Source organism: Nannospalax galili, unplaced genomic scaffold, assembly GCF_000622305.1.
Source record: "Nannospalax galili isolate Female #2095 unplaced genomic scaffold, S.galili_v1.0 scaffold330, whole genome shotgun sequence".
In the NCBI taxonomy this organism is placed as follows: Eukaryota; Metazoa; Chordata; class Mammalia; order Rodentia; family Spalacidae; genus Nannospalax; species Nannospalax galili.
The window spans coordinates 1,278,019-1,290,957 of NW_008329640.1; the positions used below are offsets into that span (position 1 = coordinate 1,278,019).

General features: G+C 38.6%; 1 protein-coding gene across 9 annotated transcripts in view; it reads right to left on the minus strand.

Annotated features, from left to right (window-relative positions):
* Positions 1–12,939, minus strand: part of Nrxn3 (neurexin 3) — a 1,763,451-nt gene that overhangs the window by 1,205,090 nt on the left and 545,422 nt on the right. The gene's annotated exons all lie outside the window — the stretch shown is intronic.

The following is a 12,939-nucleotide window of genomic DNA, read 5'->3' on the forward strand; positions in this document are numbered from 1 at the left end:
AAAAAAACCTTAAGTGTATCATTAACTCTAAAGCCAATAATAACAAAATATTCTAAGAAAAGAGGTGCAAAAGAAAGATAATTGGATAGTAAACTTTTGTGGTTATAAAGACAGTCTTTTTCTTGACCCACAAATTATTCACCATTTAGCCCCAAACCACTTTAACCACACATATATACCTTCTGTTCTCCTAGAATATACCCATTGTCACTGAAATGGTGCCATCTTTAGAATCTCTCTCCACCTATTTCAATTTCAACTACTGGTTGATACCTATTTATTTTTATTTACTTATTTTTGTGTGAAACTAGAGCACTCAAGTTGTGGAATAAGGATATTTCAATGTGTCCTCCATATACGATATGAAATATTGCTATAATTGGCCAAGTACATCTGTGATTCCTTAACTCAAATAGTCTTAAACTGACTACAAACTAATCCACATGAGACACCAACTTTCAAAGGTATAAGGAAAAGATTATATTGGATTACTTGTATGTTTTTTTTATTTTTAAAGTTCCAACACAGAGAATTAGTCATACATTCAATCTTATTTTTTTTTAGTATCTATGCTTTGAAAACTGAAAAAGAAATAGGTAAAATTAATTTTATTTAAAATAGTATATCCTGATGTATCATTTCAGTATAAAATCAATGTAAGAAATTAAAGTTTTACCAGCTTTCTGCCAGTTTCCAAATCCAGTGCGAATGTAGTCATAGCTTGCCTCATTTCAGAGTAGGTACATTTCAAGAGCTGAGTAGCCAGATGGAGCTTGCAGATACTTTGCTGTACAACAAATCACCTGTATGATTAACTCTTTTCCTCTACAGTAACCCAATATGTTGGTGTTCTAATCTATTTCTGAAGCACAGCTGACTTTTTGGTAGTTTGCTGAGCAGTTCCTTATGTTTGGTAATCTTTGATGGGTACCTGTTCCAGGGAGGAAGTGAAGCAGAAGGGCTTGTGTGTGGGGGCTGGAAGCAGACTGTGGCTCCAGATCCAGATGCACCCAGCAAGGCACATGTGCTTTGGTTTCCTTTCCCTCTACTGACAGCACCATGTCTGTTATCTTGAATTTTTCTGAAGACTAAATGAGTTCATTCAAATTAGCCCTTAGGACGCTACTTAGAACACCACTATTGTCTATAGCATTAGATAGAATGAAGGTCCTGAGGTTGAAAAGATGAGGATGAGACTGTACTTGAGGAAATTCTAGAAAGCTTCAGGATGCTTGCCATCCAAAGGCCCAGGCTCAACCACTCCAAGGACTGCTGGACTGTCACACTTGGTTCTTCATGGGTTCGTGTCTGTTTCCATCAGTGCCAACACGGGCTTGTTGTCTTGTCCTTGCACTGACCATTCCCACCACTGCCACTTTGGGATGCTGACTGACTCACCCCTTCCACAGGTCTGGAGGAAACTGGAGGAACAGACAACTGAGCCAGAATCTACAGAGACTATAAACCCAGTTCCAGATTGGTTTTAATAAATCCCAACCAATTCCCAACATTAGAATGGACCAGAAATTAGTTTTAATAGTATATTGAGGAGTGAAGTATGTATGTGTTGCCCATGTGTCTTTTACCTATTATGGTTTCTCAGTTCTATCACTCCTAACAGAACCCACATACGCTAGACTGGGAAATCAAGCAGCAGTCTGTTTAGGGAAACCTCGGCATTTTGCTTTAGCTCAGTACAAAAGCCAAGTCCAGTTTTCATTACAATTGACTACCTATAAAGAAATTAGATTCTAATGAAGAAAAATATTCTTGTGTTCCTCCATTGCCATTATCAAAGACACTGGGATCTCCAAAGAACAATTTAATAAATCTTGATCCTAAGGGATCTAATTGATTTTGAAGACTGGAGATGTGGGTGGGATGTCTTGCTATAAAGATTCAAATATATATCAATTCCAATTCTTACTTATTTTCATTCCTTGTCTTCTGGTAGTTGTGCCTATATGAAAAAGGATTTTTCTGGAACATTGCAAATCTGGAAAAAAAGCAATCTGCTTAGTGCATTTGCACAATGGATGCTGATTCCCCATCCAGATGAGGATGTGGCCTTGTTTTGCTACATTTAGGTCACTCAGCAATAGATACCAGTGTTCAGAAACATTCTTTAAAATCTACATGCATTAACTATGAGTATGAATTCTTTTAGACCATGATACAAGCCCTTCTCACACGAGCCAGCACCACAAATAGTTGCTTATTGCTATGTCCCAGCTAAAGGAGATACTACATCTGTCCTTTCCCTGTGCAGCCATGTTTTTGATAACACTTTTATCCCTGGATAATTAACTCAGAAATTAAATGGAGTGTTTATGGTTTCTTCCTGCCAACCCACAGTTTATTTAAAACACCAAGTATAAATGAAAGGAATATCTTTTAAGATAGTGGACAAACTGGTTCAGGAGATGGACCACCATCTTGGGTTGAAACCAGGGTGATGAGGTCCTCAGGGTGGGGCTTTGTAGCTGGGAAAATTATGCAATGATATTCATAAAGAAGAGGAAAAACTAGGCAAAACATACAGAAACATGGTTTTTGCAAGTTGATCTCCCTCGTTTTTTCTTCCATTGTGCTGATAAAAATACTCTGACAAAAAGAAAGGAAGAAAGGAAGGAAAAGTAAAGGGAGGGAGGGAGGGAGGGAGGAAGGGAGGGAGGGCGAGCTGGGCTCACAGTTCATCAAGGCAGGGAAGTCAGGGCATCAGGAACATGAAGCTGCTGGTGATATTTCCAGTCAAGAAGAGAGAGAAAAAATGCATGCACAGTTCATTTTCTCCTGTTTTGTACAGTTCAGGACCCAAACTCAGAGATCCGTGCCACCCACAGTGCATGGGTTTTCCCACCTCAATTAATATAATCAAGATAATCCCCCACAGACCTGCCCACCAGCCAATCAGAGATACACAATCTCTCACTGAGGCTCTCTTCCCAGGTGAATCTAGGTTGTGTCATGTTGCCAATCAAAACTAGCCATCGCAAGGGATGGCTCAGCAGTTAAGAACAAGTCTTGCTCTTACAAAGGACCCAAGTTCAGTTCTGAGCACCCACATCAGCGTACACTTACCGGCAACTACAGTGACAAAGAGATCTGAAGCCTCTGGTCTCAGCAGGCACCCACACTCACATGCACATAACGCTATCTCACCACACACACACACAATTAAAAATAATGAAAATAGCTGGGCATGGTGGCACACGCCTTTAATCCCAGCACTCGGGAGGCAGAGGCAGGCAGATCTCTGTGAGTTCAAGGCCAGCCTGGTCTACATAGTAAGTTCCAGGACAGCTGGGGGCTACAGGGAGAACCTGTCTCAAAAAGACAAAAAAAAATTTATAATGGGAGTAGGGAGGTGGTTCAGTGGATAAGAGCACTGTCTGCTCTTCCACAGGACCTGAATTTGGTTCCCAGCACTCACATGGCGGGCAATAAACATCCGTAACTCCAGTTCCAGTGGATCCAGTACCCTCTTCTGGCCTCTGAAGACATTGTACACATGGGTGCACTTACATGTGTGCAGGCAAAACACTCAAACACATAAAATATCTTTTAGGTAATTGTTTAAAAAAGAAAAGTATACAAGTTGAAAGTCGATGGTTCAAATAGTTTCCAAAGGGAATATTCTTTTGTACTCAACCAAGAAATAAAAGTCCTGGTACCCTAGAAATCTCTTCCTTGTCCTTATTTATCTATAATTGAATTCTAACAGAATAGATTTGGCCTGTTTAAAACTTTGTGTAATAGAAAATTGTCACATGCAGTCTTTATGATTTTTTTAGTGAAACTTATCTTGTTATTTTGTTAGTGAAACTTATCTCTGTTGGGCTCAGTTTATTTATTTCCATTGTCTTGTGACACCTCATTTTGAGACTATAACACAGTCTGTTCTATTGCTCATGGCTATTTTGGTTACTTCCAGTTTGGGACTATTTTAAGCAATGAGTTTATGAACATATTCATATATGTGGAATGATATATGTATGTGTGTGCTTCTCTTGGCATATTCCTTGGAGTACAATCATAGGATACACTACTCAGCTTTACGAGTTGTCAGAATAATTTCCAAAATACTTATATTGATTTTCACACAGTTCATATGCCAATCCCAGTGATGCAAGTTTCTGTTATTTGTCAAGCACTCTTACTCTTGATTACTGTCTGTCTATTTCATATAGCCATGGTGGAGACAACGCAGTGAGATTACATTATGTTTTAGTTTACTTTTACCTCATGGCTAATTTAGTTGAACATTGTTTTATATATTCATTGGATATTCAGATAATAGTTGTAAAGTTTCTATTTAACCTATTTAAATCTCTAATTCAATCAAAACTTTCTGAAATTTTCTAATGGATTTATGGGTTCTTAATAAATTTACAAGCTGTTGTGGTTTTCATCTTTTACAAATATTTTCTTCACACTGCAATTTCCAACTTACACTGTTGAAAATGAACTTTAATGTGTTTCCCCATGATGCAGTTTTAAGCTTTCAGAATTTTGTCTGCCCTATTTGAGAATTTGTGCATGTATGGGTGTCTTTTTGAGACAGGGTCTCCCTGTTGCCTGAGCTGACCTGGAACTTGCCATGTAGACCAGGCTAGCCTGGATCTCACAGAGCTCCACCTGCTTCTGTCTCCCAAGTGCTCCGATTAAAAGTGTGCACCACTACCTTTTTCTGCCCATGAAGGCATTCATCTCTATTTTCCTCTAAATATTTTACTGTTTTATATTTGCCTTTAGATATACAATTTACTTAGACTATCTGCATGGTCTGAGGTAGGAATCAATAGACATTTTTCTATAAAGGTATAAAATTGACCAAGAACAATATAATGATCACACTAAGAACTTTGGACTTTTCTAAGGGAATCCATATGTGGGCATGTACAATACATAAAAGATCTGATTAAACGTTTTCATCAGATGAAAATAGAGAAATGGTCAGAAGGAATGACACTGGAAGAAAAAAAGAATGTATAAAAGAACCAGGAAGAATACCTGCAGCTTCCCATGAGCCTACACAAATAGGAAAATCCACAGATGCAGAGACAATGTGGCTAGATCAAAACTTAGCAACAAAACCATCCAGTCTCCATCACACCATGCTGAACTCTTGAAGCTTGAAGAAACAACTGAAGGAATCTGTGGTCCTTCTCCCCAAATAACCATACTTAAAAGTTTCATCCCACCCTTACCACCATCTCCAGCACCTATCTACAGAGCCACTCTGTATCCCAGCTGACTCAGCTCAGTCTGCCACTCAGATGTTAGCATTAGCACCAAGAAAAACATGACAACCACCACTGCATTTTAATACATGGACACTTCATTGTCTAGCTAATGTGAATCAACACAGTCACTCATTACTGCAAACTCCTGTACCTGGATCATTTCCCCAAGCAATAGTCTGTTGATACAGCTCTAATGATTGACATTTTCTGCAGAATATACCAAAAGCTACTTCTCCAACTTATGTGATGGTGGATGACAGCAAGAAAACCACGGTCCCACCTTTTCTTTTCACTGAGGACCCTCAGGATTGGAACCTCCTTCCAAGTCATGCTGTTGTCTGTTATACTGCAGTACAAATACCCATTTCTGTTCCCACAGATAAGAAACTTCAGAAATCTACCCTATATTCACAGAAGGCTAGTCCTCTTATAAGTGACAAGATAACCCCGGACCACAAAATCCAGTTTTCCATTCTATTGTTGTCCCAGTGTAAGATGTAGCTTTAAAAATGTTCAGGATCTTCATCTATACTCGCGAATTTATGTAGAGATATTATATGTGTAATTTTTCAGTATGTTTTTGGATGAATATGATTCCCTCTGGTTTTTTAATACCACCTAGGCACTATTTATCTCTCCTATTTGTCTCCCTGTCTTATCCTCCCTCCCTGCTCTCCCCATTTAAAGTGCCCCTCTTTTCCCCATTTCTCCCTTGGTAATTTCTGTCTGCTATGGTCCCAAGTCTCTTGAGCTCCTTCTTCCCCTCTGCTTCCACAGTTCTTCATATACCCCTCCTTCTCCCCCTCCCATTTAACTAGCCCCTTTGCATACTTTTCTCCCTTAGTAACACCTGTCTCCTACTATTCTCTCTCAGGCTCCTTCTTTCCCTTTACCTACCTGAATCCCTTCCATTTTCTTGATTCCTACAGTTATATCAGAATATGTACTCACTCATAAGGATTTGGTGCTATGATCTACAAATGAGGGAGAACATAAGGCTATATAACAAGAAAAAAAGTGTCAGACAGGAGAAACCTTCCTTTGAATTATTAGTCAGGGTAGTCTAAGAGACTCCCAAAATTATACAAGCTATTGCCAGAGTCCTTGATTGCCTCCCAGAACTTCATGATAAGATCCTATTTCTGAAGACAGGACATACTTTGGACACATGATTTGAAGCAACAGAACTGGAACTGACTTGAAAGCCACCTCCCATGAAGGCTAGTTCTCATAGCTTTGGAGAACACCACGAAAGCTGCTGCTAAAGGAGAACATTAATCAATGGCTCAACCCCAGCTTCAAGGCTTAAAAACCACATCAATGACCAGCACAGTAAACAACATGGATTGGTACAGTAGTGGCACTTTTACCTTGGGGTAATCAACAACTACCTAATTGGACTTAAAGCCCACTCAGTGGGAGCTTAATGGGAGGAAATTCGTGTGTGGCACTGTAAACCTAACCAAATACACATAGCTGGGGCAGTCATAGATCTTAGAGAAAATTCTAAGGCTGTCAGATCCATAGACAAATATGACATTATTATGTACAAAATATGGATCCTTAAATGTACAGATAACTATCCCAGTCACCACCCATCAAAGAAGCTTCTTTTTTAAGACACAGAGATTATTACAGAGTTCCACAACTGGTCACACACAGAGATTCTGTGAATTGCTACAGCCTGAGGCATATCTAGGATGCAACCTCTACACCTAAGGTTCATAGAACATAGATCAAGGGATGATGAGAACATTAATGCATCTTTCAGTTCTCATCAGTGAAGCTCCCTCATCCACCAGAGGGACAGGAACACAAAAGGTCACAAATGGCTTCTTGGGCAGAACTCCTATACTAAAATCCACCCACCCAGGATCATTGCAGCAGAGGGGGTAGAAAGATTGTAAGAGCCAGCGAGAAGGTACATGACCATGTGGAAATAGAATCCTACAGGTTCCTGGGACCTTGTTCATATCAACCTATGCAATGCTGTCAGCATGCACAAGACCCATGCAAGCTTAAGCAGACAAAAACCTAGCACAGAACTGTGGAAATAAACAGTAGGCCCTAATCTTAGTCGAAGAATTATTGGCAGTTGATTGCTGCTGAGAGAGAAAGAGCTGATCTTCTTAAAGGGAGGGACTCTAAATAGGCTGACTAGATCTCAGTGAATGAACTTACAATGAGAGACATCTGGGAACACTAACTTTACATGATAGGCCTTAACACAAATGACAGAAGGTATGAACTGCAGTGGTGGGAGGGCTATGGGAGAGTGCCAAAGGGTAAGGGAGTATAAAGATGATTTTTATGAAATACAGAAAAATTCGATAATTTTTAAAAATGTTCAGGACCTCGTAACAATCATACTACCTTTGGAAACTGTGATATATCTGGTGCCATGTCTGTGACTACTGCCCATGTTCCCAGAGGAGAAACTTAAAGCTGAAAATGAGGCTGTTTGAGTCAGAGTCAGCATTCAAGGAAGATTCTGTCACAAACTATACTGTATCAGTAAAAATGGAACTGGGCTGAAGCATTAACGAAGAAAACATTGAAAGGTTAGACTTTCTATCATATAGGCTCACCTTCGGATTAAAACAAACAAACAAACAAAAAACACAAATGCTCATTAAAGTGAGGCTGGTTTCTGAACTCTGTCCCATTAATCTGTTTTCCTAGTTTAACACTAACAGCTCACTATTTTCTTGTGTATGGAAGAATACACCTGTAAATTCATATAGCCAGAACTTCCTCTGGAAAAGATGTTTATTTATGTGTTCAACTTCTTTGATTTTTGCATCTCTTCTTCTGAGCATTTTCTTTATTAAATATTATTTTTACTAGTATCCAGGCATCTCAAGACCCTTAAAATTCTTTAGATTCTTCCTGAATTTTCTGATTTTTTTTTCATTTAGAATAAATCTATATTTCAGGGTTGGAATGATGGCTCAGTGGTTAAGAGCATTGGCTGTTCTTACAGAGGATCCAGGTTCAGTTCCCAGCACCCACATGGCAGCTAACAACTGTTCATAACTCCAGTTCCAGGGTATCTGAAGCCCTCTTCTGACCTCCGCGGGCATTGCACAACATGGGTGCAATGCAGTCAATACACTCATACACATAAAATAAAAATAGTAAATAAAATATTAAAAATAAAGCAAATCTACATTTGAAACCCTACTAGATACTATCATTTTATATTATATTTTATTATTTGCTTGCATTTTAATATTCCATTGTTCCTGACTTCTGCATTTCCTTTTGCTAAAACAACTTTCTTTAGTATTAGGTTTCAAAGACATATGCCAACAAATTATTTCTTCTTTTCCATTTTGTCTGAAATCTGGCGCGTGTGTGGCAAATCTACATTTGAAACCCTACTAGATACTATCATTTTATATTATATTTTATTATTTGCTTGCATTTTAATATTCCATTGTTCCTGACTTCTGCATTTCCTTTTGCTAAAACAACTTTCTTTAGTATTAGGTTTCAAAGACATATGCCAACAAATTATTTCTTCTTTTCCATTTTGTCTGAAATCTGGCGCGTGTGTGTGTGTGTGTGTGTGTGTGTGTGTGTGTTTGTGTGAATATGTGTGTGTGTCTGTGTGTCTGTGTGTGTGTCTGTGTAGTGTTGTGGGTGTCCTGGGGCCCTCCAGGCAGGGGTAGAGTCAGCGCAGAGTCACGACACAGACACCGGGAGTCAGGTGAGAAGCAGGCACTGCAAGCAGCTGCAGACTCGTTTATTCCGGATATGGGGCTCCCTTATATCCCTCCCAGTGTCCCATTGGTCCATCATTGATAGGTCGTGTCTGTTCCTCATTGGCTCTCTGTATCAGGCCATTTTCGCATCAGCCATCTCTATGCCTTTTGGCAGAATACAGGTTTGCCTCAGCCGGATGTTTGTGGTGCGTTTGCAGCATGTATGCGCTGGTTGTTCAGGCCACACTTCCTCCTACAGTGTTAGTGTAGCACCTCAGATTGAATCTAAGGCCTCACATGCTATGCAAGTGCTATAACACTGAGCTATAGTCCCAGCCTTCTTTTACTTTTATTCTGAGACAGAGTTTCAGCATGTTTCCCAGACTGGTCTTGAACTTGCAAGCTTTCTATACTAACTTCCAAAGTAGCTGGGTTTGCAAGCCTGAACCACCAGGCCTAGCTGTCCTTTTTATTTAAAAATAATAGTTTTGCTGACTATAAAATTCTAAGCGAGGAAGCAAATGCTTTCTTACGGCATTTTGAAGATGTTATTGCTGCCTTACATCATTTCTTTCCAGAGCTCAACTTGAAGCCCCACTGTTGCTCCTCTGGAAGAAATTCATCTTGTTCTCTTCAGTCCATATACTATGGCCTTTTGTATTAACCCTTCTTTGCTCTTTCCTGACAAATCTTAATCAGTGGCTTGATGTCATTTTTCCATTTTTGACATTTCTCAATGAAGTGATCTTTCTTCTGTTGTTTCTCTTCTTCCTCTCTAGTCCTCTGACTCCATCTTAATATATGTTAATCCTTTCCCTGTGTAGCCTGTGTATTTTCTTCTCTTTCCTGAAATCTTCAGTTTTATTTTCTCCCTGTTGTATATTTTTTATTGGATCTGTCTTCCAGATAATTTTCTCTTCGGTTGTATTTTATGTTCTTAAACATATTTAAGTTTTAAATTTTATGTATTGTGCTTTCCATCCTAGAATTCCCATCCAATATCTAAATCCTGCTTTTTAGCCAAAACCTTCTGTTCTGTTCTCTATTTCCTATGGGATGTTTACTGCAGTTGTTTTAAAGTCTGTTTTCGGTAACCCTGACCTCCGATAGGCTTTATTTCTAGTGTCAGCTTTTGCTCTTAGTTTTTGGCACTTGATCTTCTTTGCTTTACCTGTTTGGCTAATTAAATGCCAGACTTGTGTACAAAAAATACACAAACTTGAGCTCTTAAATAATCTTATCTTATCCATGAAAAGCTTTGCTTCTGGCTTGAAGTGGGAATGGTGGTAGATGACTTTAATATATTCTGACACTGAACTAATTCAAAGCTATATTCATTCTTTCTGGGAATTTGTCTATGTTAGCTCTTCTTACTCCTGGATTGTATCCCTTTGGGAAGGTCACAAATCAAAATATTGGTAGTTTTTAGAAATCTATTCCTTAGATAGATGTGTACTCAATCTTTATCACCCCAGCTCTCTGAGAAGCAGTTTATGTTTTGCTCAGTTTTCAGCCTCTTCGACCGCTTAGCCTCCTGAAACAATTTGGCAAGGAAATACATGCAAATATTTGATCTCATCTTGTTTCTTGTCCTCTTTTCTCAGGATCATGGCTCTCCATTCTCTCTGCCTTCGTGTATCTCTGATGCTTTTGAGTCAGTCATTTTTATCCTTGTCCAGAATTTTCTAGTTGCTGCTAGTGGAAGAATCATTTTGATACAGGTTTATCAATCATAAACAAAAAACTCCCATAGTATACAAAATATTTCTCTAATAGAGCACCTACTATATTTGAACCTACCTACTAATTCTTCTCACAGATGTGTGGGCCCCTTGTAAGAGGGAACCATTTCATATTAATGTTTTTATTCCTGTGTCAAGCACAGTGTTCATATGTGTTGGATATTTATATACATTTACTAAACTAAATTGAATTAAAATGGAGAAAAATATGAGAGTATCGCCAGTGGAAAAATGTTTTTTTTTTCCAGCTTCCCTAGCACAACTTGAAAATGAAATAACTTTCTCATAAAAAGTATAACTTACAAAATCTGGGCGTGGTGGCGCACACCTGTAGTCCCCACACTTGGGAAGCAGAGGCAGGCAGATCTCTCTGAGTTCAAGGCCAGCCTGGTCTACATAGTGAGTTCCAGGACAGCTCTGGCTACAGTGAGACCCTGTCTCAAAAAGACCAAAAAAAAAAAAGTAAGTACCTGCCCTTCTCAAAAACCCAAAAAAAAAAAAAAGTATAACTTATAATAATTTTCTGCCTTTACTTCCATCAACCTTTCTATATATACTTGTATTTTTGCTTTTAAAAATATAATTTTTTTATTTTATGTGTATGAGTGTTTTGCCTGTATGTGTGTAAGTGCCCTGTGACATGCAACACCTGAAGAGGCCAGAAGAGGGAGTAGGATCCTCTGGAACTGGAGTTAAAGACAGTTGTCAGCCACCATGTGGGTGCTGGGAATCAAACCCAGGCCCTCTAGAAGAGCAGTCAGTGCTCTTAACTGCTAAGCCATCTCTCTAACCCCCATACTTGCATTTTTAAAGATGCCAACTTCATGCTATAATTTCCTTCTCTGTATATCTGTGCCTTTATCTTAAACTTTCTTTCTTTTCTCAATCATTGAATACAACACACATTTACAATAAAAAATATTGTTGCAGTCAAAAAATATTTAAAATTTAAAATAACATATGATTTTAGATATACAATCGTCTTTAATTATTTATTTAATAACCACATAATTAGAAGAAGGATTTCATTACAATAGCATTGACACATTCAATAACAATTTCCAGAGCTAAGATGCATCTCTTTCAAAATTGACTGTAAATTTTTAGGTTTACAGTTGAATTAATACCATTATACAATATTGTACTCAGTAAAAACCCTTTAAGACATAGAATTGAATGAGGTTTTAACCTTTAAAAAAGATCTCCATTTCATTATTAAAATATACTCTTTCATACAGAAAAACTCATTTTTAATGCAACTAACACTTAGATGTTTGTACATGTGTCTCTAATCTCTCTCTATATATGATTATTACTAGTCACAATTGGTTCCTTTCTGAGATCCTTGGCATCTGAGCATGGATATAAAGTCGTTAGGTAGATTTCAATGGTAATGTTTTTCACATCTACTGATTAACATGAAGCAAATTTTTATGCTTCTTCATTAAATATAAATCATTTTTAATTGTTTGACTTTTTGTCTGCATTTCATACAGAACATCCTAAATAATCTTATTCATCTATATACCCACATCCCAACTGACACCCTCCATGTCCCACCCCCCACAACCCCCCGGAGCCAATATACTCTTTTATCCCTGTTACTGTCCACTGTGTTGTCAGTGCACCCAGCCATTCCCCAGTGCTTATCCATCCGCTGAGTCTAGTCAGCCTATCTATAATTCCTTGTTTTAGGAAGATCAGCTCTTCCTCATCTAGCAGCAATCAGTTGTCAATATTCCTTTAGATAAGATTGGGGTCTGCTGTTCATTTTTCCAGTTCTATGCTGGGTTACTGTCTGAGAGTCTCTTGGGCCATCCTGGCCAACAACTCAAAGGAAGGTATCTCCTGTCTGGCATTGTTTCTTGTCTTGTAGCCTTTAGCTATACATATGGAGTCTTAAAGAATTATATTTATCCTTTAATCTTTGGTTATAGTCTCTTTTTGGGTGTTTAAGACCATGCAGTTGACCCTGATAAACCAATTTATTTTTACTCTTAAGGCCATTTGAGGATCTGTTCCTCAGGGGCCACATGGGCTTAGGAGGAGCCTCTGGCTCCTTTCCTCTACAGTTCCATCTATGTGAAGATAAATCAAAGGTCCTGCTTGACCATGGATGGCTTCACTTGGAAGCATGGAGGAAATGTTTCCTCTGTATTGACCCTCCTCTTTGTAGACTTGATACTGGTTCAAGTCCATCTAGTGGGGTCTCCATGCCCTCTTTGATCAAGAGGACAGGTGACT